At 31.3% G+C, this 25,186-nt stretch overlaps 1 non-coding gene across 1 annotated transcript; it reads right to left on the reverse strand.

Annotated features, from left to right (window-relative positions):
- Positions 1 to 23,993: 23,993 nt before the first annotated feature.
- Positions 23,994 to 24,065, reverse strand: TRNAQ-UUG (transfer RNA glutamine (anticodon UUG)). Its single transcript has one exon. It is a non-coding gene; the product is annotated as a tRNA-Gln (tRNA).
- Positions 24,066 to 25,186: the final 1,121 nt, after the last annotated feature.

Below are 25,186 nucleotides of genomic sequence, written 5' to 3' on the forward strand. Positions count from 1 at the left end.
TATTGAAATCGGTTAGTTTATATTTGAATAATTTAGTCTAGTATAATTTATAGTTATAATTTTGGGTTATTGAAATCGGTTAGTTTATATTTGAATTAATTATTTTATTTCGTTAAGTTTGAGAAACTCATTAATTAGTTCACGTTAGTTCATCTTGATTAAATGTTGACCAAATCCACCAATTAATTTCAATTTGGTTACATTTGAAAATTCATTTGGGGATTTGTTCGATTATATTTTCCTTAGCCAAATCTCCAATTCATTTCAACACATTTTTTTTTAAAAGACCGAAGTTGGGCCATTAACTAATTTTCAGCAACACACTACATCAGCAATACCAAAAGCCCATTTCCCCCTTTTGTTTTCCAATACAACCGACGACATACAGTGCCAAATAACCCATCCCAGCCCAGTTCCCCTTTTAACCCGGCCCAACCCCATGTTAACAACAACAGTCTGCCCCAATGTTTCCTTCAATGTTCACGAAGAAACCCAGAAAGTCCTCCAACGTTAACATCCAACTCCAACGTCCCTTTCGATTGGTACAATCGTAGCAAACAGAAAGCACGCATTTTTTCCTTTCCTCTTTCGAAATGGGGAGAAAATTTCAGAAAAAAGTGTCTTCCTGTAATGGTGAAAAGTTTTTGAAATTTGATTTGGAGGGCCTTGTTTTTATCCGAAAAAACTCCCGCCTGTTTCCAAATTTCTGTCCTAATCTCATTCTATAAATACATCCCTCTTACTCACTGTTGAAGGTTGGAGAAGATAGGGGAGATTATTTTAGTTGGGATTTTGGCAAGAATTTACAGGAAAAAAAGAGTCGCTGAGCTACAGTACTCATATAAGAAGCACATTCTAAATATATACCTTTTCTTTCCTCAGTTGTGGGTTATTGGGAACCTGCCGAATTTCTGAAGTTCGAAGTTGGTATCAAAGTCACTCCAAGTTCGTTTTCGTCTTCGGTTCGCTGCCTCGAACAAGGTAAACAACTCATGATTCTTTTTTTTTTTTATTTCGAGTGCATTGGGTTGGTTTGATATATAGCTCTTTGTGGATTCTAAAATGATCTTATATGATGTGTTTGGTCTGATGTTACTCTCTTCGTCATATTTTCTAAGTTAGGCAGTATATTCTATTTCCAAGAAAGCTTAATGCATTTCTAAGTTTGTCTCTCCGTTTGTATTTTTTTTCCCTCTCTCGAAGTTGTGGTCGTGTTACTTGTCTCGAGGTTGAGTCTTTCACATGTTAGCATGATTCGGAGGTACTTGTTTGAATGTTTGGGGATCGGTTTCAGACAATTGTTGTTCTTTCACCTCAAGTTTGGATGAATGAATCAAGACATCGATATTTCGAGTTCGTTCGGTGTCTTTAGGCTTGCTGTTTTTGGATGTTTTAGTTGACTGTTTTAACATTTTTTATCTGAAATTTTGCTCTCTATCTATGTGAAAGTTGGACATATTTATATCTTGTATGTAATAAATTGATCGAATTTCTTGTTTTGTCTAAATAGATGTCCCTCCATGATACATTATCGCCCCATTACTATAGTTGTTTGTTGAGCATGAGTGTTCTTTTCTTCCTTTCTAGTAGTTTCTGCCAATAGAGTTTTATTTTTAAAAAAAGAGATCGTGATTTACAGTTTTGACTCCAAATTTAATTTTTGTGTTCAACTATAGTAGCTAGAGTCAATGTGAACTTTCAGATTTCTAAAGCCATTTTGCCCTTTATTTGAAATGCATGTGTGGTCATTTATGGTCAGTCCTTCCGATTTTTTGCAAGTTTGTTAAATCTGAAAATTTGTGATGCTTGCTCCCTTAAATCGATCTGTGGGTCTTTTAACAATAGAGTGCAACTTTGCTTATTTTCATTTCGGTTGGATTATTGTTGGGCCTCATTATGGGTGCTTTAATTCGAACGAATAGCGTTTCGGTGCTCAAAGTTGCTTATTTCCTGATTTCGTTATATGCTTGGTATCTTAATAATGAGATAGTAAATGTGCTTCATATAGCGGTGATGTTTGGATACAGGTCTATGGTGATGAATAATATTTTGAGTCATCTTATCACCAATTATTTCCTAATTTAATGACTAATGTCTCATCAAATGTTCTTACTGCCTTGTGCCTCCTCTTATCTTTGAAATTGGACCTTGTTAAATCTAAGTTTACATAATTTCCATTGCCTTCGAGTGTTATATTACAGTTCTTATTAGTTATTGTTGATTGAACTTCGTTTAAGGTCAAGTTTAGATCGATCAAATTTCGTGTGATTATTTTGTTTGTTTTGTCATTATGAATAGATGCTAACTCTTATTTATGTGTTCTTTTGTTGTGAAATCCGCCCGAGTTTACCATGAACTCCCTCCTCCTCCCTTTGCATGTCATTTGGGCCATGAAGGCCCAAATTCCTTTATCCTTGAGTCAACCAGCAGGAAACCGATGAACATGTCAAAATCGAAGATGAAACACATGCTAAAAATTGAGATACAAGTCAAAAATAGCAAAATGCAGAAACAAGGCCCAATTTCTTTTTGTTACAGCAAATTCAAGCGAAAATAGGCCCCAAAAGGTCCAAGAGAATGGCTAATTGCAGAATTCGGATTGAATGGGCCCAAGATCATGTTGGGAATTTTTAGTATTAAGACAGGTTCCTAAAGTTGGGCCAAAAGTCCAAATTTGATATCTTTCTCCTTTGCTTTTTATTTGTTTATTATGTTGACTAACCATTTATTTGGTTATGGTTTAATTTAGTTAAATCCTCATAGATAGTCATTTCAACTTTTTATCATATTTGAATTAAAATATTTATATTTTTAGCTCTATTTTTATTTAGTCTTGTCACTTAAATTATTCTCCTTTGGAAAAATCTCCCCCTTTAGTTCATTTCCCTTTAAGATAATAAAAATGACAATAATAAAATAATAATAATAATAATAATAATAATAATAACGATAATAATTAAAAAAACAATAATTAAAAAAATGAGTTTTCTTAGTTGATATTTTCTAAAAAATTAGTCAAAGTCATTTTAGTCAAATCGCTGGTCAACCGCAGGTTAGCGGACATTCCGATGGCCTAACACCTTCTCGGAATGTACATTTGAACTCGAACCCCTTTATTTTCAACTGATTTTATCTGTTTAAGTCTTTTGAAAACCTTATATTTTTTTTCTTGATTTTTACTAAAAAATTAAGTGGCGACTCTGTTCTTTTGGAAATTCGATTTCTCTTAAACCATAAAGTGTAATCGATTTTTCGAAAACTCAGTCATTTTTCTTTTATTTATATTTTCGAGTAAAACATATAGATTTTTAAAGTACTGAATATCAACAAGAGTGATGCCCTCTACCTTTGTTTGACTTGAAAAAGAAGAAGAAAGCTTTGAATATTGATAGGCTTGTGAAGTGGATATGACAATATCTTAGACAATTATGCTCTGAATTTGTTTTTCCTTCTACTTTTAATTTTAATGACTAAAGGCGCAATGATATGTGTATTGTATTATTTTTTTTCCTTCTTTCATTCTTTCTTTATTGTGTATTTTATGATGCCTCTCAAGTATATTTGTATACGAACTTAAAATTTAATTTGAAGGACGAGTAATTGAATTTTAAAAGTATGAGAACTATTTGTTGTATAATTTCTATTTATATAATTTGGTCTCTTATTTTTCCTCATAAAAATGTCAATAAAAAAGTAATAAAATAAAAGATATAATAATATTATACCAAACAACACGAAATAACCTTTTAAAATAAATAAATAAATAAATAAATAATAAAATAAAATAATATATATATATATATATATATATATATATAAAAAAAAAAAAATTAAATTACAATTATTAATATAAATATATGAATACCATTTAGATAAGAACAAAAGGCTAAAAGACTTATGCTACTCTTATTCTCTTCGAAATAAATATTAACTTTTGTTCTTCAATTGACAAATTTTCCAACATTTTGTTGTAATAAATCTATAAAAAGGTATATGATTCAATTTTTTACTGGGCAAAAAAATAAAACCACATGTACATATATAACAAAATTAGCTACATTAAATAGAATTTTACATATATATTTTTATATAATTTTTGAGCGTATATCATATAGTTCATGTGATACGATCGTTAATGAGTGTTGCTAGATGTTACCCTTGATTAGTATTTGATATAATCAATTAACAGTCAGCTTAGTAATGAACCTATGGAAACACATGCACATTAACGAGTGTTCTGATATTTGCTAATGGATTAACTATTTTATTGTTTGATAATTAAATTAGAGAATTTAAGTAATCAAATAAATAAAGTATTAAGTCCAAATAGTATATTATGATATAATTTGCTAGCACATAGAATATAATAAAGGGTATAGTTAAAAATAAAGAATTATTATTGGTCCAAATCAAATAAAAATATTTCCTATGTGATGCTATATAAAGCCTTCTCTTATGGAAAAAAAATAAAATTGTCACGTTTATTTCTCATCTTTTCTACAAATTCAACATTCAATTAATGGCTTCGGGTTACCTCGCTAGGCGGGTGAAGAACAAAACCCCAGCCCCAATCCAAATCACGGCGGAGCAAATCCTCCGAGAAGCTAGGGAACGTCCAGAGGCAGAAATCAGACCGCCCAACCAGGAAATCACTGACCAAACAGAAGTAGCTGATTACCGCCTTGGCAAGCGAAAGGAATTTGAATCCTTAATTAGCCCTGTAGGCTGGAACAAGAGTGTGTGGGTGAAATATGCTGAATGGGAAGAATCACAAAAGGACTTGAAGCGTGCTCGTTCTATCTGGGAACGTGCACTTGTAGTCAATGCACTTTAACCGTGACAACCCTAATTTAGATAAATGGGATCATGGGTTTGATCTAGGTTCATATAATTGTTAGTAATTCGGGTCATTAGTGATTGTTTATTGATTACCTTATTATATTGATTGTTTGTAGACCAAGAACAAGCGGAACGAATCCGGAAAGGGAAGGATCAAGTTTCTTAGGGTTTCAAGCTTGTTTCGAGGTAGGTGATGGTTGTGATTCTATGATTGTGTGATGTATGTTTGCTCTTGCTTCATTATGATACATGTATGTATATGAATGTTGCATTATTGATCACACCTAATCGTAAATGAGATAGATGAATGATGGTTACCATGAAATCATGACTTAATTGTATGATCTTGAAGATGTACTTGTGATTGTGATTGTGGTGTGTTGAATGGATCGGTTGCCACGTTCCGACATAACTAACTTGTATCGGTTGCCACGTTCCGGCATAACTATGGGATCGGTTGCCACGTTCCGGCATAATTATTGGATCGGGTACCACGTTTCGTATGCTAACTATTTGGGTTTGGGTTCCATGAGAGGACCAATGATTTGATATAATTGTGTATCTTGAGAAATGTGAAGTTGTTCGTTGTTAGTAAATGTTGATGATATTGTATATGTTCGATATGTGCATGTGATTATATTGTTGTATTGACTAATGTATGTTACACTTAGTGGGATAGCCGCGTGATCCTACCAGTACACTGTGATTGTGTACTGATACTACACTTGCTCTTGTTTTGTTGAGTATAGGGCATCTTCAAGCGGCTACTGACAGACCTCACTTAGGAGATAAGTGATCGTTCGAATTCAACGGTGAGTCAATTCTTCCGGGCTGCCATGGGTTCTCTTTCGTCTATGTCCACCATTTCTGGACTTAGACTATGTTCTAGTTAGTTGATTAGTTCATTAGATTGGGGTTGCATCCCTTCTCGTTTAGACTTGTTGAACTTTAGATGTTTTGGTATATTGACTTTCAGGTTCTAGACGTATCTTCCGCAATGTTAGTTTATTATTGTTAGACTTTTTGCTAGAGTTTATGAGAACTCTATTTACTTCCTTAGTATTTAACTTGCTTCAGTAACTTAAATGCCTTAGTTTTGGTTTAGTTGCTTGGGTTTGGTTGTAGTAGTGGTTCTCCCACCGGAGAGTTAGTGTGGGTGCCAATCACGATGGTCTGGGTCGTGACAATTAATGTTATTTATATTATATCTTTAAATCACTTTTTTTCCTTTCTTTGTTCTTTTTTACTTTCTTTTATTTAATTACTAGGGAACTTATCCGCGCTTCACGCGAAATAAAAAAAATTTACACCACCCATTTGGTCATAAGAAACTATAAATTAAACTTTTTTTTTGAAATTTTTTACTTTATTTGAATATTAATTTGACCATGAAAATTCGAATTGAACTTTATTTATATTTTGTTTTAAGCAAATATAAAAAAAATTATGAATAAAAATAACTTTTTGACAGACTTTTGATTATATATTTGTCCACCCAAGTTATTTATATATATTTAGTCTTTGCTACTCAGGAAATAATTAAATGAAAACATGATATCAAAAATTTCTCAAAAAAACATGCTTTATTATATCACTCAATAAAGAATATAAACTAAACAAGCTTTCATCAGTTTTCTACTCATACTCACCACTCTAATATTTTGGATTCATGAATTGAAGATGTTTCATGAAATGTTGCTATTCATTTGAGTGTAGGTGTAAATATAGCGATGTTCAAATTCTTTGATTAAGTTATGAAGTTTTTAAATTTTTTAAAATTCATAATACACAAAGTAATACTAACGCAAATAATATGTTCAATCTATTTAAGAATTTTTAGAAAAAACAACGAAAAAAATATTATGCTTCATTAACTTGGTATATAAGCTAATAATCCAAATTAGTCTAGGAATTGTATGAAGTATTAATAAAATAAATTAATTGAATTATCATATTGAAAAAAATCAAAACAAACATGAAAAAAAAGAGATGCTGTAAAAATTCAAAAGCCACTTCATAAGACCATTTATTACATTTTCTTAAACATAAATTTATGTTAACATATTTATTGAATTTCAATTAACATTGCAAGTTCATATGAGTTACAACCTTTTCACCTCACCCAATTTTTCGTATTTCTCGTAAATTTACATTGAATATTCTATTATAAATATTAAGTACCAATGTTTTTGAATGAGTATTAAATCATTTTTTCAATCTTTAATTTTTTTTATCATGTGTCCAATTTATTTCACAATTAAAGTGTTAAATGAAAGAAGGGTGCAAATAATATTTTATTTCATAAAGAGGTATTATATCATCTTGTTTATTCCTATCTATATAAAATTATGTGTTAACTTAAAAATATCTAAAAATTGTCTGCATATATTTGGCCTTAAAAATTAATTAAGAATGTGTTGGCATTGCCTTTCTAATGCCTTATTAATTAATTAAAAATGTGTTGGCATAACCTCTCTAATACAAGTCAAGCTTTAAGACCATAATGGTTTGGATGGTGGTAGACTTGTCATTATTTTTGTATTGACAATTATTTTTTCTTCCTGAAATCATTCGTCTTTTGATCCTTTTTGTATTGTTAGGTTTTTTCCTTCCTCTTTTTGAAAATCGAATGAAAAAATTATTATTTTTTATTGAAAAAAATGTTTTTAAGTATTATGAAAGAACACATGGAAAGAATTCAAGAATTTTTTAGAAAAAAAACGTTATGAGATTAATATAATATAAATTTATATCACATATCATTTGATGAAAATTTATAAAGTCAAAAAAATTAATAGAAAATAATTATAGATCATGAAAAATTACAAAGAAATTATTTAAGAAAAAAAATAAAGGTAAAGGAAGAGCATACAAAAGTTATTGCATAACGAAAACTCACACATCAAAGTCTCAATTCAACATAGGAAACAATCACCTACTCAAAGTTGTTGCATTCGGAAGTATAAATACATATCAAAATCTTAAATTATAAGTATAAAATAATTATGCATTTATATTGAATAAAAGAAAAAAAAGGCAAAGAATAAAATATTTTTTATACCTTAGTGTGGGTTTACTTTTCCTGTCAATCGCACTGGACATAAAGATAATTTAAACCATTGTCAATTTTTTCTTCAACTAAATGAATCAAAGACAAACTGAAAAAAGGAAATAAAAAATAAAGTACTTGAAAAGTATTATATTTTTGAAATTCCGACACATTTTTCACACTATTGCATATTTATACTACTTCTAAAACAACCAAAAAAGAAAGAAGTGGGCAAATTATTACCTTGAAAATGCAGCTTCATAACCAAAATAATAGCAGAAGTCTTCACGTAGATTTTTGTCTCTTTGAATTCGTTTGTAACAAATCTTATGGTTATTGGGAGACAATGAATTTTCATCGTATATAATTACAGGGAACAATTACAAAGTATTAATACATCTCTTCTAGTCTAGAAGGTAAATGCAATTAGATGTGACTATTCAAGAATCAAAACATATTCCAAATTAAGCTAAAGAAGTAATAATATAAGTAAGAAAGTAGACAAAAAAATGTAGAGAGATAAGATAGAAGAGTTTTCTTAATCTTCCAAGTATATTCAAGTGTTTCTCAAATCTTCAAGTGCAAAACATAATCCTCAAGACCTCTATTTATATTGTTACATAAAGACATATCAAGAGATAACAATAAACATGACATTAATTCTTGAGAATGTGGGGAAGATTAAGGGGTATGGAAGATAAAAGAGGCGGTGGTGGAGGTGTGAGTTTACTACACATAATGGTGAAATTACATCTTGAAATTATGAACATCTACATTAATATAACATATTTAAAATAAAACATTAATTATTAAAAAAAAACTAACAAATGCCAAAAAAAGAGAGGAGAAAAAAGATAAATAGGAATGAAGACCATAGATAGGTGCCACATCACCTTGTCTACAATAGCTTTATTATATATATATATATAATTGTCATTTTCTTTTTTATATAATAAGAAAATACCCACAAGGCAAAAAAAAAAAAACTGATGAGACTTTTAATTTTTCAAATTATGGAAATTGAGTGGAATAGTAAATTTTTAGACATTCAATTTTGTACATTAAAAAAATAAAATAAATGGAGGAGTAGTAATTGTCATTTTTCTTTTTTATATAATATAAAAATAAAAAAATAGTTGTCATGTGAAGAGTCTTTGATATACATAAATGTTCCTTCATTAATATAATATTTATTTATAATAATTTAAATAATACTTTCACAATAAATTAAATATTTTAAATATGAAAAAGAGCCAAAAAAAAAAAAAAGAGAAAAAAGAAAAATGGGAATGGAGATCATTGAGAGGTGCTACATCACCTTCTCCATGTTTCTCTTTTATATATATATATAGATTTTAAAATTTTAGTTATTGATATATAGGTTTTTGAGTATTATTTTGCACTTCTATAAAATAAAATTTTGAATTATGCCTAATTTAAAGAAAATAATTGATTAGATGAATTCATTATTTTAAATGGAAAATAAGATCTATTTTCTCTTCTTAGACTACTTTAGGATAAGAATTTTAGTATTTTTTTTGAAAAAAAATGAAATTATAAATGTGAAATTATTAGAAGTAGAATTTTCAATAAATTATCATGGGAGCTATCATAAATCATGTATTCACAATTTCTTTATCTACATGAAATTGATTAAAATTCGTGAATACTTATATATTGTCTATTTTTTCTTGGATTGATTTTTAAATAAAAGTTAATTACTTTCATGAATGAATGATATCGTGTTTGAATTAAAGTTAATTGGGAGTGAATATGATATTGTATTAAAATCTTAATTTGGTAATTAAATTTTTAAAAATATTATAACATTATCATGTCAATTTATTTTGTTAAGAAAATTGATCGTTTTATCTAATGTCAACTTAATGTGAAGATACTATTTTTTTTCTTAATTATTTTACTTAAGAGGAAACACAAATCTCTGCTCCAATCAAAACATAATTTTTCTTTTTATTTCTACTTAATTCATAAAAAGTTCATTTTAAATTCCTAGTTAATATTATATGTTATGATTGTTTGCGTGACTATGTATATGTGGACAAGTATATACATGGGAACTCGTAAATTATATGTATTTAATAGTATAAGGAATAAGAGTCTGAAAAATATTTTAACTTTGGTCGGATTTGCTGTTGCGATACTAGACTTTCATGAAGACCTATTACCTCCCTAGACTATTTAATACCATATATTTTACCCTCTGAACTATTTAATAGTGTATTTTAAAGGTATATATGTGCCCACGTGAACACATTACTATTTACAATTTTGCATTATTTTTTATGTTCACGTGGGCAAATATATATATATATATATATTTAAAATACGGTATTAAATAGTTTAGGAAGGTAATAGGTCCTTATGAAAGTTTAGTATCGCAACAACAAATTCGACCAAAGTTAAGATATTTTTCAGACCCTTATCCCATAGTATAACGATAATATATGACTAACAATGCTTATTTCCTTTTTTCACACATTTGATATCTAAAATACATCTGATTCGACTAATTTAACTTTGCATTAATAAAGTCTACTAAGAAGATAAAAGTATTTTTTTGCCAAAGCTGGGGCCACTTAATTGTAAATTATGCTATACGATAAGGTAAAGTAAAAAAATAATTATAATATAAGCCGTCGAAGAGTTTAAATTATTACATCGTTAGAGCAAAAATAAAAACAAACAAAAACTATATCATCAAATTACCTTTACTTATTGCAATAACTCTATTTGTTTTATTTTCAAACTAGTGTACTTATCTGCGTTTTTCGCGGTTGAAAGAAATATAAAATATGAACAAATATTAATATTACAATTTTTGTAATACATATTAATTAAACATCTTTTCATTATTTTATTTTGATTCGTGATGCTTTATATAATTTATAGAATATGTGTGAACATCAAGATTAAATATGAGTTTATTCATTTAAATCAATATATATTAGCTGAAATGAAAAAAGAAGACAAAGATAATGTAAAACTGATAACGCAAACTTAATAAATAGAATGTTTCATCTAAATATTCATAAACAACAATTTTTAAAAGTATTAAATTATTTCAATGATTTTTTTTTTAAAAAAAAACAAATTACTAAAAAGGATATTCATGTCAAGTGGCCAGTAATTATAATACCTCAAATCTCTCCATAAAATTTTTCTAATTTTCTTCTCAGTTTTACACTATTTGATCTTTCTCTTTACTCTTGCAAGAAGCAATACATTACAAAAATTGATGCACTACAAATGAGAATTATAAGAAAGTAAATTAAAATTTACATATTACATTTTTGCTCAGAATCAATGTAAAATATCAATAACTAATTTACAGAATGAGAAGCTTAAAGAGTAAAATTATACACAATATCTTTGTTATTAAATATTCTTTCAGTGCACAATGAAATATATATAGAATTATATATATATAACTATTGGTAATTAAGTATTGAGAGAAAAACGTGAGCTTTATCAAAGGTTTAATTAAGTTTTACTGCAAAGTTACGTGGGTTAAATTTTGTTAATGAATATTTAATGTATGAGGTCTTTTTAAATCCAATTAAATAATAAATTATTTAGAAAAATGTCAAAAAAAATAAAATGAGTCATGAGTATATTTAGATATTTTTTAAGGAAGAAAACAAAAGTATATAACTTTTTCTATGTCTAAATTTAATTAATACTCCATATAGAATAAAAATTTAATAACAACAAAGTTTATATTTGATTTAGTATCTGAATTGTATATTTGATCGATAATTTTTGTTCTAAACGTAGAAGTGCTCCTCCCCTAACGACTTCCTCATTCTTATTTTCTTATGCATCAATAATTTCATCCATTCAATCACAAGCAGAGTCGGACCCACATGGTATTGTGGGGTGCAGGTGCACCAGTTAACTTTAGAAAAAATCATGTATATATATGTATATCTATCTTAAAAACTGACAGAAACTAAATATAATTAATAGTGCCTCCATAAAAAATATGAAATGGTGCTTTGTACTAGTGGTACCAGCTAATAGATCTACCCAAATCACCAAGGTTCAATCCCAAGTGGAACCTTTTTTTTAGCTTAATATTGGTGCACCCGATTTTTTCAAATCCTGAATTCGCTACTAATCACATGAGTGCTGTTTTAGACTATTTCCTGGGAAAATTGATCAACAACTTTCAACAAATAGGGAATATTACAAATATATAGTAAATTTATTGTTTTGATAAATCAAATGAAGAAAAGAACTTTTGAAATAAAAGATTAACCATATAAATAATAAGAAAAATTAATATATTTACGTATATTCATACAAACAGATTGAGAAGCACATAAATAAAATGAGAGGAGGAAATAAAATAAAAATATCGTGATAAGAAATTATGGTGAAAGACTAGAAATTATAATACCTTGACAAATCGGCTTACTCTAGCAAAAACTCATATTCTTTGAAGATCAAAATAAAAATTTCACTTTCGAGTCCTAAATCAAAATGAAAAAAAAAACAAACATAATTATCCACCATAACAACACAAAATCACCAAAAAAAATATAATCTGCCAAATAAAATTACATTCACCAAATCTGAAACATAGAAATTATAAAGAAAGAACATTTAAACAAATTCTTATCATGCAAATATAATACAATAAATTACTAAAAAACAAAAATAAGGTTAATAAAATTACATCAGAGCAAAAAAAATTATGAGACAAATGAAGAATAGATAAAAATGTAGATGAGTTGTTGGAATGACTATTGTATTGTATAAGTTAACTATGAACAAAAAAGTAGTATTTGTAGGTTGGTATATTTTTCAAACAGAAATGAAAATGATTTACGGGCTTCTAAACGGAGTGAAACACAATTAGTGGTAGTTAAGATTGAGTAAATGCAAAAAATTAGTAACGTAGATTGATATGATTAATTATTACTGCAAAAAAATATTAATAATTAAGAAAATGTAATTAATAAATTTTTTAAATATTTTCTAATACATCATATAATAAAGGGAAAAAGGACAAATATATCCCCGAACTATCATAAATGGTATGCAGATACCCTTCGTCATACTTTTGAGACATTGGTGCCCCTGTCATCCAAAAACTAGAGCATATATACCTTTTATACTAACGGACATTCACGTGTCATAATCTTATCCACCAATCCGACATTTATTAAATATCGGATCTACGAATAAGATTACGCCACATGTCCCTATTTAGTCTTCCGTTAGAGTGAAGGGCATATATGCTCTAGTTTTTGGACGACAAGGGCACCAATATCCCAAAAGTATGGCGGAGGGTATCTACATACCATTTACGATAGTTCAAGGATATATTTATCCTTTTTCCCATGGAAATAATTGAGAAAAATGTCAAAAAATTGAAAAAAAAAAGATAGATGTCATTCTTGGCTTTAGAAGCATGCCACATTACCTTCTCTACATATAGCTTTATTATATATATAGATTACAAATCACATACTCCCTCCGTCCCTTTTTAGTTGTCCACTTTAGAAATGGCACACAGATTAAGGCAACAATGATTAACACAGTGAAGTTACAATTTTACCCTTATGACAACTTTTCACTTCAAAATTACAACCACTTATTTGAATTTAAGTGAAATAAATTGGAGGAAAACAACATACACTTTTACAATTTTCAAGAAGTGTAAATAAGGGTATAATAGGAAAAAATTTGTTGTCCTTTCTTGATTTGTCAAAATGGACAACTAAAAAAGGAAATATGGACAAGTAAATAGGGACGGAGGGAGTATATTTTAAGAAGACTTACCTATAAACTGTTCTTTGAATGACCTTATGTAAAGCATAAAAAAACATTTACGTTCATAGTGTATATAAAATAAATTAATTGTTGATAGAATCACCTATTAGTTAAGGGAAAATTAAAATTAAGTGGTAAATGAAAGGGTGGTCAAAGATTATCTTAGAGACTTCTGGCATTATTGCTAAAAACTACTTATTTTTAGAAGCACTTTTTTAAAATGACGTTTTAAAAAAAGCGCTTTTGAAAAAAAAACAATTTGTGTTTGGCAAATTCATTTGAAAAATGTTTTTGATAAGCAAATAGTGTTTGACTAATCTTTTTTAAAAAGTCCTTTTGAGAGTCAAATTACGAAAAAGGGTAAGTATCAATGTACTTTTAATATTAAGATTATTTTATAGAGAGAAACTATTTTAAATATCTATTAGAAAATTTTAATTAAAATTTTATTTTAATTTATATATATATATATATATATTCAAATTGTCAATTAATATTATACATAAATAAATAAATTGAATATTAATATATTATTAACATGATGACTTTAATATAATTCAAATTATCAAGAAAAATAAATTTAATTATCATTCCACAAATTAAAACCACAATATAAATATATATTTAAATATCATTTCTGGCCTTAAGGAATGAAATGAAACGACCCTTAGGCACTATTGAACTACTCCTCCACTCTATAACAGGCTCATTAGGAAACTGAAACTTTACTACACTAGTTCTACAATCAACTGAGACAAAACAAGCATGAAGTCAGTCCATACCTAGAATAACATCAAATTCCACCATGTCTAGCTCGACTAAGTCACCCACAATGTCCTTGTGATTGACAGAGATGACACAATCACGATAAACTCTCTCGGCTAGAGTAGACTCACCAACAGGTGTGAAAACACTAAAGGGCTCAAGAAGTTGTTCGGGAAGAATATCGAACCTCATAGCTATGTAATGAGTCACAAAGGATAGACACGCACCTGGATCAAACAATGCATATGCATCAAAAGTAAAGACTTTGATCATACTAGTGACAACATCTGGTGAGTTCTCCTGCTCTTGGCTACAGGTGATAGCATACATGCGGTTTGCTCCTCCGCCCGTCCCTGAAGTAGCTCCTCTTAAAGCAGCTCTATTGTAACACCTCACCCCAGATTGGAAAGAGGGCATTTTGGCAAGTTTCAGGGAATTGCAGGTTCCAGCCACTGAGGCCAACCATGGCCCGTAGATGGGACCATGGACCGTGGGTATGGTTCGTGGAATGGGCACCTAAGATCTCTCATGAACGCCAGAACCAAGGCCTGACCAACAGACCATTGGTCAGACCATGGTCCGTGGTTGGGGGCCCGTTGTTCGATAGACAAAATTCACTTTCTGACAATTATCGACGACCGTGCAAGACGGACCGTCGGTCAGTCCACGGTCCGTCGATTGGTGGTCGCAGGTCATGATCTGGCAGTTATTGTTAGGAGCAGTTGTGTCTTTTCCTAATTATTTTATTCCTATACTATGCAGTATTGACCTTCATTAAGACCCCTATATAAGTATTCCCAACCCCCAAATCAGCCCGTTCACTTCATCCTCTCCAAATTCACCAACAAAAGAACTCTCCAATATTTTTCTCTCTAGAAAGCTTGAAGAAGAAGAATTCAACCGAGGGTTTCAAGTCAAGTCTCAATTCCTCCATTGAAGATTAGCAATTGGCTTCAAGGTATGATAGTTTTCATCTATGGATTCCTCCATTCATGGAGTTCCCAAATTCCTCTATTTTCAAAGTTAGAAATCCCTAATTGAGTTAGGGTTTTCTTCAATTGTCATGAGTTCTTTTGATTATTGATTTAAATGATTGAATTATGATTTCTTATGCATGAATTGATGAAGTACTATGATTTTATGATGATTTTCCCCATGAACTCATGTAATCCCCATGTTTTCAAGTTATGCTCATATGATGTGGGATTTTGATTATAAAGGAAAAGTTTTATGAAATTAAGCATGTCTTGCTAGCTTTACATGAATTTATGATGAAATCCATATCTAACCCATGTTTTCTAAATTTTGATGATTGAAAGTAGGTTTTGAGCTTTGAAAGGTAAATTATGGAATAATGCATGTTCTTATGAAATCTATGCAGATGTTTTAAGGATGCTTTGAGAGTAAAGTATCAATGATGATGATGTTGATGTGTTATTGAAACGATTTTCTCACATAATAAGGATTCTAAGGTTGAAAGGTCTTCTCACCTAATTGAATCAAAGATTAAGAGCTATCCTAATGAACCTAGCTTGAATTGGTTATTGAAAGATACTTTTTTTTATGGATGATGACTTATCTTGGATTGGCAAGATGACGTGTCTTTCTATGGATAATAAGAACAAGTAAGAAATGACTATTCCGTGGGATTTATGCTTAGCACCAAGAGGATATTGAGATGGAAGCTCTCCCGTTAATAGAGGCCGAGTTTCTAGAAGCAATCTCCTTATCCCTTACCTGTGTGCCCCCATAGGGTGATTGTCTATATAGACATTAGCTAGTGGATCCAATTTAGCTCAGAATTATGGTCCTTACCTTGGCAAGTAGGACAACCCTTTTCGGTGTAGGAGACACTGGGATCACGTTATAGCTCACATGGTCTCTATGTCGGTTAAGGCTAATCTCCACATTAATAATGAACTAAAGTTACTTCAAGAAGTATCTCATATGTGTTCAAAGGTTCTAAATGATGTTAGCTTGCATTGACCATGTTTTATGACTTACGTTTTCTAACTCTTTTATATCATGTTTTAGCTTGATCAATTGCATGTTATGAAATGTCCCCTTTTATCATGATTTTAAATGTTTGATGCACAACTATCATACTTGGTACATTATTTTGTACTATGCATACTCTTGCCTACATTTCCCCAAATATAGGGTTCTCGACAGTCAAGTTTCTTAGTTTCGTGGCTAGTGGTTGATCTTGAGTTCCCGAGCTTTGGTGAGTCCTCATGCTTCGATGACGGATTTTCATTGTTTAAGTTTACTTCTTGTATCAGTTTTGGATATGATGTAAGGGTTAGACCCAATTTCATTTGATAGTATTAGATGGCTATTAAGACAAGAGTTTTAGACTTCCGCTTTTCTTTTATAAAACTATTGGACTTGAACTATTGTTTTACTTCTATTGTTCTATTTCTTATGTTATGAATGCTAACAGGCTTGTATGAGGTCTTTCGGGGTCCTATACACCATGTTATATCTAGGGGGTACCCCTGGGTCGTGACATTTATCTATTGGAGCCGCAGAGGAAGATTGACCTCTATTCCCCCCATTACCATTACCCTGCATGTTCTTAGGGCACTCTCTCATAAAGTGACCTGCCTGACCACACTTGAAGCATCCATTGGAGCCATAATGACATGCTCCTGGGTGGTTTCTACCACTTAGTACATGTAGGTCTAGCTCTAGAATTCTGGTTCCTGAAATCACCTTTGTTCTTTGGTGCAGATGCATTAGCTGATGATGGAGCAGGTTCAGTTGATCTTTGCTGAAAAGATGACCGGTTCACATTTCTGGTCTTCAACTGTCCGGATTTATGACTTGTTGTCTTAGTCCTCTTACTGCGAAACTCTTCCCTATCTTTTAGATATCTTTCTCAACCTGTTGTACATGGATCATAAGTCTGGATATGTATATGTCTCCTATCAATATAGCTACCTTACCCTCCTTACTTGTCAAGCGAGATAACCCAAACACAAACAGACTCATCCTGCTTCTCATATCTGCCACCATATCCGGAGTATAACAGGTAGTTGAGTGAACTTGAGATTGTACTCATGCACACTTATGGATTCCTGTTTGAGATTCATAATTTTTTTAACCTTTGCTTCCATTAGTTCACGGGGAAAGAAGCACCCCAAGAAGGCACCTTCAAACACCGCCCAACTCAAAAGTGGTTCCCCAGCCCTGCTCTTCTTCCACAAATCATACAAAATCCTAGCAACACTCTTGAGTTGGTATGCAACTAACTCCACACACTCAACATTAACAACACACATAACCTCAAACACCTTCTGCAGTTCCTCCACAAAGTTCTCCTGATCCTCAGTGACATTTGACCATGTGAATTATGGGGGATTTATTATCAATAATTCATGAATTATGGATGAATCAGCCACATCCTAACGAACCACTCTTTGTTGACCAGCTTGATTGGTCACAACTTGACTCAACATCCGGATAGCATCTCAGAATTCAACATTGATGACCTCTCTCTGAGGGGGTTTCACTTCTGGTGCATTGGATACCCCTTGGTCTTATGGATCAACATTTCTCCTTACAGGATGACCTCAAACAACTCTTCATGGAGGCATGATGTGAAAAGATACGCTCCATTACGAATTAGAAGGAAACTTTTATAGAGTAGTACTCTATCGCACGAAAAAGAGTAAGAAGAAAGTGAAATGTTTCCTGAATGTTGTAACATCCTAATTATAGATGTGGCACGCTTCACATTAACAAGGACTCTATATACACAACTTCATAGACACCTTAGGGCTCTTGAAATATGTGCTCTGATACTGGTTTGTCACGCCCCGAGTCTACACCATGGACGTGGCCGACACTCGAGAACTATTGCTGGTCCCCAAGAAAATCCTTGGCCTGATTCATTGCTCAGTGGAAGACTTATTCAAGTGAAATAGGAACCTCATAGTGAATAATAAAACTCAACTTATCTTAGTTATGAATTTCTCAATAGTTATATGGAAATACTCAATGAAACATAAATACTGTCTCAAGGTTTTTAAAAAATCAATAAGAATAGTGAGAAACTCCTCATACTACTATTGTCTACGAAGCCTCTAAATACTATGATAGATGTCGGGACAAGATCCACGACATCTTAGCATGACTGAAATGTAAATATAGAACCCTATGGAAAGTAATGAGGCTCACCAAAGCGAACTGGAATGCAAATGGAATTAACGAAGCGCCTGTTGATGACCCTGAACACCTGTATTTGCATTATGAAAAGATGTAGGTCGAATGAAGTCAGTACATTGAATGTACGAGCATGTAAGGGGAAAACTGAAACATAAGCAACTGAACTGATACTTCAGGAAGACATACTCACCTTATCTAAACTCAAATGGGAAAGCAACAATAAATGATGCAATAGATAAAGCTTTTAAAACAGTAGATATTAACTCAATATGTATAAAAATACAATAATAAACTCTTTACTCTTAATTGGGAGATTCTCTAACCAACAACAAATCACAGTGAGCTACGTGATGATACATCATCTTGCCCACTGCCAGAATTGTCCTATACCTTGCCGGTTATAGAACACCTCAACTAAGTGGATCCACTAAGCTATGCTTAAATATAATAATGAATCATCTAAAAAGTATTGATCCTTTACCCATGTTGACATACATGGTTTATGAGGATTTAAGTTGTCTAAATTCGTCCCCACCTCGGTGCTCAATACTACTCCCACTAATATATAACTAATGCTCAAATGTTTAAAGCATAACTCTTTCTCAATTTGAGATAATTACTCAAAAGATACTCTTAAAAGAGGTAATGCTCAAGACTCATCATAAACTCATTTAGAAATCGGCGTTTCTCTCTGTTAAATGTAAAAGTATTACATACTCGGTAATACTTAGTTCCCTTATACTCATTTTGAAACATGAAACTCAATTTCCCTCATCCCCATACTCATCTACTCAAGATTTTATTCAAACATTTTAGTTAATTTCAAAAGACTTCTCAAATGACTCGAAAAGAACTTCTTGAACTTTTCTCTTAACTTTACTTTAATTTGAAATGTAAATTAAGAGATGTGTTTAAGATATGCATGATCTATCAAGTATTAAATGAAGATTTAAGTGTGGATATCAAGGAGAGAACATAGGTACGATTCGAGGGAACACATATGGAAAGATTGACGGAAGGGTAAGGGACCTGGCGACCCTGGCGCACTAAGTGGCGCGGGGCGCTATCCCCAAAACTATTGACCAGTGTTTAGGGCGCACTGAGTGGCGCGCCGCTCTAGGCCCCAAACTACTGGGCAATAGTTTTGGCACTATGGTGGCACGCCGCCCCATGCCTCTGCCCAGATTTTTGACGAATTTTCTTGCTTCAATTCAAGGCCTAACTCATCTAGAATCAAATGATTTCCTCCCAACTCATTTGGATTCATAAGCCCAACACAAATTCAATGTAATCACACCCAAATTCCATCAAGAATAACACTCATTCGCAAGACCCTCATCTCAAGAACTCAAAAACCTCCATTGTTACAGAATGGGGTTAAAACTCGAGAACTTCTCAAGAAACTCAATCAATCAACTTCAAGAAAGAATTCATGGATGAAAATTACATGATTGGTGTGAGGGAGAACAAACCCAACACTATAAAAGCTTACATACCTCGAAGAACACTTGTTCTTGGCGAAATCCTCAAGTTCTTCAAAGAACGCTTGAAACTCTTCTCCTTTCTCCTCTTGAACTTTTTCTAAAACCCCTAAACGCTTTTGAATATTGAAAAGTGGTCTAATTCATATTATACCTTTAACTTTGGGTTGAAAATGTTTTAGGCTTAGTGGGGTAAGGAAAAGACCAAAATACCCTTTTCCTAAAATGGATGAAAAACTTTAGCTAGAGAGGCTTCACTCAAACAATCATAACTTTTAGTTGGATCTCAAAATTTAGCAAACTTGGCGGCATTGGAAAGATGACTCAAAGACCTTCGATTTGATACTTTATGGGCCACCTAACTCTTTATGTGCTAAAAGATATGGTAGTTTGAAATTGACCCAAAATTTGAAAACGAACGAAGTCTGAGGTGTTACATATCATCACTCATCTACATATAAAAAATAAAAAAATTATTTCAAAATAAAGTTTCTAGAAAATGAAGAATGTAGTAAATAAAAACTCGCCAATAAAACTGATAATCGCCAATAAAAAAAAAAGAGAAGTAAAATTAACACTAAAAATCACCAAAGTATATTTAAGAGAGGCTAAGAAGTTAGAACTCTATTAGAATTCAAATTTCATTTAAATTCGAATTCAAATATCATATCAATTTTTTTTGTTAAAGGATCTTTTTATCACTGTTTCTTATTATTTTTGTAATCTTGAAGAGTTAGTAAAAATATTGTTGTTGTTGTTGTTGTTGTTGCTGTTGCTGTTGTTGTTGTTGTTGTTGTTGCTATAGTTATTTTTATTATTTTTATTGTTGTTATTATATCATATTTTTTGTTTTATTTAATATTTAAAATTAAATATATTTTTGTCACGATCCAGACCGTCGTGAGTGGCACACACACTAATCCTCCGGTGGGAGAACCATTACTACAACCCAACTACATAACTTAACCAAAAACTAGAACATTTAAAGATATGAAAGCGGATTTAAATGCAGAAACGAAATAAGGAGTTCCCATAAACTCTAGAAATTTAACAAGACTATCAAACATTGCTGAAATATTCCCTAGAAACTGAAAGTCAATGTACCAAAACATCTAAAGTGCAACAAGTCTAAGAAAATGGTACAACCCCAACCAAACATAGGAAGTATCTAAACAATAGTCTGAGTCCGAAGAGAAATGGACTAAACGAAAAGAAGGACTCCATGGCAGCCTGAAAGAACTTGCTCACCCTTGAAATCCGATTTGATCACTGATCTCCTAAATGAGGTATGTCAGTAGCCGCCTGAAAATGACATGTACTCAACAAAGAAAGAGCAAGTGCAGCATTAGTACACAACCACAATGTACTGATAGGATCACGCGGCTATTCCAGTAAGTGAAACATATAAAAACAGTCACAACATAGTAAACACGCATATACCGAATATATACAATATCAATCATCTTTTCAGGATCAATGTAGCATTCTACGTTTTCAATAACATGCATATATGACAAGTCAATGGTCCTCTCATGAAACCCATACCCAAACTGTTAGTGTGCCGGATTGTGACACCCGATCCAAGTTAGTGTATCGAATCGTGACACCCGATCCAAGTTAGTGTGTCGGAACATGACACCCGTTCCAATATGTATGTCGGTACATGACAACCGATCCTAGTTAGTGTGGTGGAACGTAACACCCGATCCATTCAACAAGCCACAATCACAATCACAATCACAATGTACATTCTCATAATCATAGAATCAAGTGTTGATTCATGGCATACAATCATTCATTCATACTCATTTACATTAGGTGTGATCAATAGTGGAACATTCACATACATGCATTACAATGAATCAATTGCTAACATACACCACACAAACAAGAAATCAAACCATCATCTACCTTGAAAAAAGCTTGAATCCTCCTAAGAAACTTGATTCTTCCCTTTCCGCTTGTTCTAGGTCTACAAACAACCAATTCAATACGAGGATCAATAATTAAGGTCTAATTTACCCGGAATATGACAATTCAATAACCCAAGACCAAACCCATAATTTGAAGGTGCAGCTAGGGCTTTTTCCCACCATCAACTTCAGGCCAAAAACCCTTCTCCAATAGTAATTAACCAAGAATCTAAGTTCTACGGATCGAAAAACGGATTAGGGGAGTAAAGACCTTACCTTTAGTGTTAGAAGAGGTGGACAACTATCAAGAACTTGCCCTGGTTCGTCCCTTAGCTCTCAAGAACGAAATTCGCAGAATAACAACATTTTTGGGATTTATTTCTGACTTAAGTCGCGACTGTCCCGCCGTAGCGGGACCCAGCCTATCACAGTGGCCCCGTCCTGGCGGGAAAAATCCCGCCTCGGCAGCTTGCACGGAAATAAAGAGTCGAAAGTTGAGTTTCAAACCCCCATTTCACAACACACCTTCAACACATGACACTCAGAAACTACCTATTTACGTTAAGATCAGTTTCGGGAGTTATACTCGGCCGAATTTGATTCCGTAAAGTCGTATGGGTTCCTTAATGTCTTAGCTATTTACTCATGTTATCAAATACATAATTAGATCTCTCATTCATTACCAGATTTCTGTAGACCTCACTGACTCCGATTTCGTCCAAATCTGGACTAGGCTAGGAATTTTCAAGTTACTACCAAAAAGTTTTCAGGCCCAAAATTTTTCGCCATTGGCTTTTCTATAACGACGGGAGTAGGTCGCTACAATTTTATAACATCCGAAAGTTTCGGACAAGTTTATGAAAGACTAAGAGTTCATTTAGAACTCTACTGTCATGAATTTCTACTATAAATTTCTACTTCAAATATATTTTATAACATCTGAAAGTTTCAGACAAGTTGATCGAAAAAAATCTGAAAATCTAAAATTGTCAAGTGTCTTTTTTTTTCGTTGTAAATATTATTATCACTATTGCTAGTACTGCTGCTACTAATATTTTTTTTATTACTATTATTATTATTATTATTATTATTATTATTATTATTATTATTATTATTATTATTATTATTATTCCTACTATTATTGCTGCTATTACTAATTATTATTATTATTATTATTATTATTATTATTTTTATTACTATTATGGTTATATCTTTATCTTTTAAATTAATATTAAATCAAATATATTTTACAACATCTTCAAAGGATAATTTGAAATAATAAAAGTTAATTTAGAGTTCTACTGTTTGTGAGTTTCTATTTTAACGATGATTTAAAAAAAAAATTAAAAAACTTAACGTATTTTCTAAGTCAATTGTTTTTAAAGTTTTTATGAAAATATTTATTAACTTTTCTTACAATTGCCAAGTGCCTTTGTCACTTGCTACTCTCAAAATATATATATATATATATATATATATATGTATAACCCGCTAGTCACTATTTGTTTATTTATGTTAATCCAAATATCCTGGCAAGGAAATTTAAAAAAGAAACAATTTAACATTTCAACTGCAATATACCTAAGTCAGCCTCTAACTTAAAACATTTCGACTGCACTATAACTTGAAATTTTCACCTAAAACACAAGAAAGTTCACAAGCTAGAAGAAAGAAAGCAAATGACCATATATTATATGTTTGATCAATTAAATAAGATAATAAACTGAGTACTCGATAATCTAGACTCTAGTGGCTTTGTTCAAATGTTGCGATGTAAATCTCAAGAAATATAGAATCTCCTCATACTATTTTTCGCTTTTATTGTATAGTGAAATAAACTTTAATAAAAGATCATGATCTCTAAGGAGATAATTTTAATAAAATTTCATGATAACTAAAGATTCATATAGTCCACTACTACCTTTTAGGAGTAAAGCGTAGTTCTTATTAAAAAAAAATTGTTAAATAAAAATTGAAAGGTCCTACCGGGAGTCGAACCCAGGTCGCTGGATTCAAAGTCCAGAGTGCTAACCACTACACCATAGAACCTTATACATATTAAGCAAAGCAATGTAATTATTTTACTAATCAATATTTTAAATAGGTACCTAATGAGGTGTACCATTTGTATTTACCACCATAATGCAATCTCTTAATCCAAGAGTTGAACCAAATACGAAATAATAATATAAATTTCATTAGGTAGACAATAAAGTCCACAAAATAAAAAACAAGAATGAAATATATCGTAATTAGTGTAGTATTTTATTGCAAATAAGAATGTTGTAATCTATATGAGTCTCTGATTCTTTTCTTCAAAATAAATAAATTTAAGGGTCTTTGAGTTTGATCTTGAATTTAGTAGATTTGAGCTTATCTAATACTTGAACTTAAGGGTTTTTGACCTTGATCTTGCATTTGACTTGTATTTGAATTCAAAGGCTTTTATGCTTGATCTTAACTTGTACTTGAATTCAAAGGCTTAAAGTTTAATATTGACTTGTACTAGGATTAAAGAGCTTGAAACTTGATCTTGATATTGACTTATATTTGAACTTGGTTGCTTGAACTTGTAGCTCGTAGAGATATTTGCAGCATTTGATCCATGATCTCTCTCTAGCTTCTTGTTAGAATGTTGAAGTGTTTTTTGAATTATAAGACTCATATTTATGGTTGTAGGATGGAAGAATTATGATAAGGATGAACTCTTTCGACGAATCAAATTTAAGCGACATGAATATGTTTAATTAGTTGTAACATACTACTTGTACACATATCACATTTTCATTAGCCTTCAATTTGACAACCCATCTTGTGTCATTTTCGACATGCAATATAATTCTATTGCATTCTTACTTCACATGTCATGCCACATCATTGAACATGTCACCAATTTGGGCCTCTAGAGTAAGATGATATCATGAGCTTGGTAAGGTGGGCTCATCATTTGTAGCCTAATTTGATAGACTAGTCTAATGAAATTGGACCACGAAATCTCTATTTATTTGACTAAAATATTAAACTCAACTATATCAATCCATAGTACTTATTGACTTAAGTCATACTGAGTTCCTTAAAGTTGACCACATATTTCATTTTGATACCTTATTTAGAACTTGATCCTATTGAACACTTTCATTGTTCAAAATAATTAAGTACCTATTAGACAC

This window comes from Solanum verrucosum, unplaced genomic scaffold (genome assembly GCF_900185275.1).
Source record: "Solanum verrucosum unplaced genomic scaffold, falcon-dt-bn FXZP01000012.1, whole genome shotgun sequence".
Classification (NCBI taxonomy): Eukaryota; Viridiplantae; Streptophyta; class Magnoliopsida; order Solanales; family Solanaceae; genus Solanum; species Solanum verrucosum.